A 5,994-nucleotide genomic window follows, 5' to 3' on the forward strand; every position below is an offset into this window, starting at 1 on the left:
AGTGAATTGAGGATATTCTATTGAGGATTGAGGATTGACAATTTATTGTTGAGGACTGAGGGCTGAAGATTGAGGATTCAGGGTTGAGGATTCAGGATTGAGGTTGGAGGACTGAGGATTGTGGACTGAGGATTGAGGATTGAGGATTGAGGATTAAAGGTTGAGTATTGAGGGTTGAAGATTGAGGATAGAGGATTGAGCTTTAAGGATTCAGGGTTGAGGATTGAGGATTGAAGATTGAGGATTGGGGACTGAGTGTTGAGGGTTGAGTGATGAGAATTGATGTTTGCGGATAGAGATTTCACGATTGCAGATCGAGTACTGCGTATGGAAAACTCTGAACTGAGGATATTCTATTGAGGATTGAGGATTGACAACTGATTGTTGAGGACTGAGGGCTGAAGATTGAGGATTCAGGATTGAGGATTCCGGATAGTGGTTTGAAGATTGAGTATTGAGGATTGAAGATTGAGGATTGAGGATTGAGGATTGAAGAGAGAGGACTAAGTATGGAGGATTGAGTGTTGAGTATTGATGTTTGAGGATTGAGATTTGATTATTGAATATTGTGGATTGAGTATTGATGCATGAGAATTCAGGATACTCTATTGAGTATTGAGAATTGAGGATTAATGGTTGAGTATTGAGGATTGATGGTTGAGGGTTGTGTGTTGAATATTGAGGATGGAGTATTGAGGATTGAGGATTGAGGATTGAGGATTGAAGATTGAGTATTGACGATTGAAGGTTGAGGATTGAGGATTGAGGGTTGAGGATTGAGGACGAGGACTGACGGTTGAGGATTGAGGTTTGAGGATTGAGGATCGGGGATTGAGGATTGAGGATTGAGGTTTGACGACTGAGGACTGAGGATTGAGGATTGAGGATTGAGGATTGAGGATTGAGGGCTGAAGATTGAGGATTGGGTACTCAGGATTGAAAATTCAGGATTGAGGATTGAGGATTGAGGATTGGGGATTGAGGATTGAGGATTGAGTATTGAAGATTGAGTATTGATGACTGAGGATTTAGGATTGAGGATTGACGATTGAGGATTGAGGATTGAGTATTGAGGATTGAGGATTGAGAATTGAGAATTGAGAATTGAGGATGAGGCCTGAGGGTTGAGGATTGAGGTTTGAGGAATGAGGGTTGAGGATTGAGGATTGAGGATTGGGAATTGAGGATTGAGGATTGAGTATTGAAGATTGAGTATTGATGACTGAGGATTTAGGATTGAGGATTGAGGATTGAGGATTGAGTATTGAGGATTGAGGATTGAGGATTGAGGATTGAGGATTGAATATTGAGTATTGAGGATTGAAGATTGAGGATTGAGGATTGAGGATTGACGATTGACGACTGAGTGCTCAGGGTTGAGTGATGAGGATTGATGTTTGTGGATTGAGATTTGAAGATTGAAGAATGGGGATCGAGTATTGAAAACAGTGAACTGAGGATATTCTATTGAGGATTGAGGATTGACAACTGATTGTTGAGGACTGAGGGCTGAAGATTGAGGATTCAGGATTGAGGATTCCGGATTGTGGTTTGAAGATTGAGTATTGAGGATTGAAGATTGAGGATTGAGGATTGAGGATTGAAGAGAGAGGACTGAGTATGGAGGATTGAGTGTTGAGTATTGATGTTTGAGGATTGAGATTTGATTATTGAATATTGTGGATTGAGTATTGAAGCATGAGAATTCAGGATACTCTATTGAGTATTGAGAATTGAGGATTAATGGTTGAGTATTGAGGATTGATGGTTGAGGGTTGTGTGTTGAATATTGAGGATGGAGTATTGAGGATTGAGGATTGAGGATTGAGGATTGAAGATTGAGTATTGACGATTGAAGGTTGAGGATTGAGGATTGAGGGTTGAGGATTGAGGACGAGGACTGACGGTTGAGGATTGAGGTTTGAGGATTGAGGAACGGGGATTGTGGATTGAGGATTGAGGTTTGACGACTCAGGACTGAGGATTGAGGATTGAGGATTGAGGATTGAGGATTGAGGGTTGAAGATTGAGGATTGGGTACTGAGGATTGAAAATTCAGGATTGAGGATTGAGGATTGAGGATTGAGGATTGAGGATTGAAGATTCAGTATTGAGGATTGCAGATTGAGAATTGAGAATTGAGGATTGAGGATTGAGGATGCGGGATGAGGGTTGAGGATTGTGGTTTGAGGACTGAGAACTGAGGATTGAGGATTGAGAATTGAGGATTGAGGGTATAAGATTGACGATTGACGATTGAGGATTGAGGATTGAGGACTGAGGATTGAGGATTGAAGATTGAGTATTGAGGATTGAAGATTGAGGATCGAGGATTGAGGATTGAGGATTGAGGATTGAAGTTTGAGGATTGAGGATTGAGTATTGAGGATTGAGCTTTAAGGATTCAGGGTTGAGGATTGAGGATTGAGGATTGAAGATTGAGGATTGGGGACTGAGTGTTGAGGGTTGAGTGATGAGAATTGATGTTTGCGGATAGAGATTTGAAGATTGCAGATTGAGTATTGCGTATGGAAAACTCTGAACTGAGGATATTCTATTGAGGATTGAGGATTGACAACTGATTGTTGAGGACTAAGGGCTGAAGATTGAGGATTCAGGATTGAGGATTCCGGATTGTGGTTTGAAGATTGAGTATTGAGGATTGAAGATTGAGGATTGAGGATTGAGGATTGAAGAGAGAGGACTGAGTATGGAGGATTGAGTGTTGAGTATTGATGTTTGAGGATTGAGATTTGATTATTGAATATTGTGGATTGAGTATTGAAGCATGAGAATTCAGGATACTCTATTGAGTATTGAGAATTGAGGATTAATGGTTGAGTATTGAGGATTGATGGTTGAGGGTTGTGTGTTGAACATTGAGGATGGAGTAGTGAGGATTGAGGATTGAGGATTGAGGATTGAAGATTGAGTATTGATGATTGAAGGTTGAGGATTGAGGATTGAGGGTTGAGGATTGAGGACGAGGACTGACGGTTGAGGATTGAGGTTTGAGGACTGAGGATCGGGGATTGAGGATTGAGGATTGAGGTTTGACGACTGAGGACTGAGGATTGAGGATTGAGGATTGAGGATTGAGGATTGAGGGTTGAAGATTGAGGATTGGGGACTGAGGATTGAAAATTCAGGATTGAGGATTGAGGATTGAGGATTGGGGATTGAGGATTGAGGATTGAGTATTGAAGATTGAGTATTGATGACTGAGGATTTAGGATTGAGAATTGAGAATTGAGGATTGAGGATTGAGGGTTGAGGATTGAGGTTTGAGGAATGAGGGTTGAGGATTGAGGATTGATGATTGGGGATTGAGGATTGAGGATTGAGTATTGAAGATTGAGTATTGATGACTGAGGATTTAGGATTGAGGATTGAGGATTGAGGATTGAGTATTGAGGATTGAGGATTGAGGATTGAGGATTGAGGATTGAATATTGAGTATTGAGGATTGAAGATTGAGGATTGAGGATTGAGGATTGACGATTGACGACTGAGTGCTCAGGGTTGAGTGATGAGGATTGATGTTTGTGGATTGAGATTTGAGGATTGAAGAATGGGGATCGAGTATTGAAAACAGTGAATTGAGGATATTCTATTGAGGATTGAGGATTGACAATTTATTGTTGAGGACTGAGGGCTGAAGATTGAGGATTCAGGGTTGAGGATTCAGGATTGAGGTTGGAGGACTGAGGATTGTGGACTGAGGATTGTGGACTGAGGATTGAGGATTGAGGATTGAGGATTAAAGGTTGAGTATTGAGGGTTGAAGATTGAGGATTGAGGATTGAGCTTTAAGGATTCAGGGTTGAGGATTGAGGATTGAGGATTGAAGATTGAGGATTGGGGACTGAGTGTTGAGGGTTGAGTGATGAGAATTGATGTTTGCGGATAGAGATTTGACGATTGCAGATTGAGTATTGCGTATGGAAAACTCTGAACTGAGGATATTCTATTGAGGATTGAGGATTGACAACTGATTGTTGAGGACTGAGGGATGAAGATTGAGGATTCAGGATTGAGGATTCCGGATTGTGGTTTGAAGATTGAGTATTGAGGATTGAAGATTGAGGATTGAGGATTGAGGATTGAAGAGAGAGGACTGAGTATGGAGGATTGAGTGTTGAGTATTGATGTTTGAGGATTGAGATTTGATTATTGAATATTGTGGATTGAGTATTGAAGCATGAGAATTCAGGATACTCTATTGAGTATTGAGAATTGAGGATTAATGGTTGAGTATTGAGGATTGATGGTTGAGGGTTGTGTGTTGAACATTGAGGATGGAGTATTGAGGATTGAGGATTGAGGATTGATGATTGAAGATTGAGTATTGACGATTGAAGGTTGAGGATTGAGGATTGAGGGTTGAGGATTGAGGACGAGGACTGACGGTTGAGGATTGAGGTTTGACGATTGAGGAACGGGGATTGAGGATTGAGGATTGAGGTTTGACGACTCAGGACTGAGGATTGAGGATTGAGGATTGAGGACTGAGGATTGAGGATTGAAGATTGAGTATTGAGGATTGAAGATTGAGGATCGAGGATTGAGGATTGAGGATTGAGGATTGAGGATTGAGGGTTGAGGATTGAGGACGAGGACTGACGGTTGAGGATTGAGGTTTGAGGACTGAGGATCGGGGATTGAGTATTGAGGATTGAGGTTTGACGACTGAGGACTGAGGATTGAGGATTGAGGATTGAGGATTGAGGATTGAGGGTTGAAGATTGAGGATTGGGGACAGAGGATTGAAAATTCAGGATTGAGGATTGAGGATTGAGGATTGGGGATTGAGGATTGAGGATTGAGTATTGAAGATTGAGTATTGATGACTGAGGATTTAGGATTGAGGATTGACGATTGAGGATTGAGGATTGAGTATTGAGGATTGAGGATTGAGAATTGAGAATTGAGAATTGAGGATGAGGCCTGAGGGTTGAGGATTGAGGTTTGAGGAATGAGGGTTGAGGATTGAGGATTGAGGATTGGGGATTGACGATTGAGGATTGAGTATTGAAGATTGAGTATTGATGACTGAGGATTTAGGATTGAGGACCGAGGATTGAGGATTGAGTATTGAGGATTGAGGATTGAGGATTGAGGATTGAGGATTGAATATTGAGTATTGAGGATTGAAGATTGAGGATTGAGGATTGAGGATTGACGATTGACGACTGAGTGCTCAGGGTTGAGTGATGAGGATTGATGTTTGTGGATTGAGATTTGAAGATTGAAGAATGGGGATCGAGTATTGAAAACAGTGAATTGAGGATATTCTATTGACGATTGAGGATTGACAATTTATTGTTGAGGACTGAGGGCTGAAGATTGAGGATTCAGGGTTGAGGATTCAGGATTGAGGTTGGAGGACTGAGGATTGTGGACTGAGGATTGAGGATTGAGGATTGAGGATTAAAGGTTGAGTATTGAGGGTTGAAGATTGAGGATAGAGGATTGAGCTTTAAGGATTCAGGGTTGAGGATTGAGGATTGAAGATTGAGGATTGGGGACTGAGTGTTGAGGGTTGAGTGATGAGAATTGATGTTTGCGGATAGAGATTTCACGATTGCAGATCGAGTACTGCGTATGGAAAACTCTGAACTGAGGATATTCTATTGAGGATTGAGGATTGACAACTGATTGTTGAGGACTGAGGGCTGAAGATTGAGGATTCAGGATTGAGGATTCCGGATAGTGGTTTGAAGATTGAGTATTGAGGATTGAAGATTGAGGATTGAGGATTGAGGATTGAAGAGAGAGGACTAAGTATGGAGGATTGAGTGTTGAGTATTGATGTTTGAGGATTGAGATTTGATTATTGAATATTGTGGATTGAGTATTGATGCATGAGACTTCAGGATACTCTACTGAGTATTGAGAATTGAGGATTAATGGTTGAGTATTGAGGATTGATGGTTGAGGCTTGTGTGTTGAATATTGAGGATGGAGTATTGAGGATTGAGGATTGAGGATTGA

The sequence above is a fragment of the Calliopsis andreniformis genome, unplaced genomic scaffold (genome assembly GCF_051401765.1).
Source record: "Calliopsis andreniformis isolate RMS-2024a unplaced genomic scaffold, iyCalAndr_principal scaffold0046, whole genome shotgun sequence".
Classification (NCBI taxonomy): Eukaryota; Metazoa; Arthropoda; class Insecta; order Hymenoptera; family Andrenidae; genus Calliopsis; species Calliopsis andreniformis.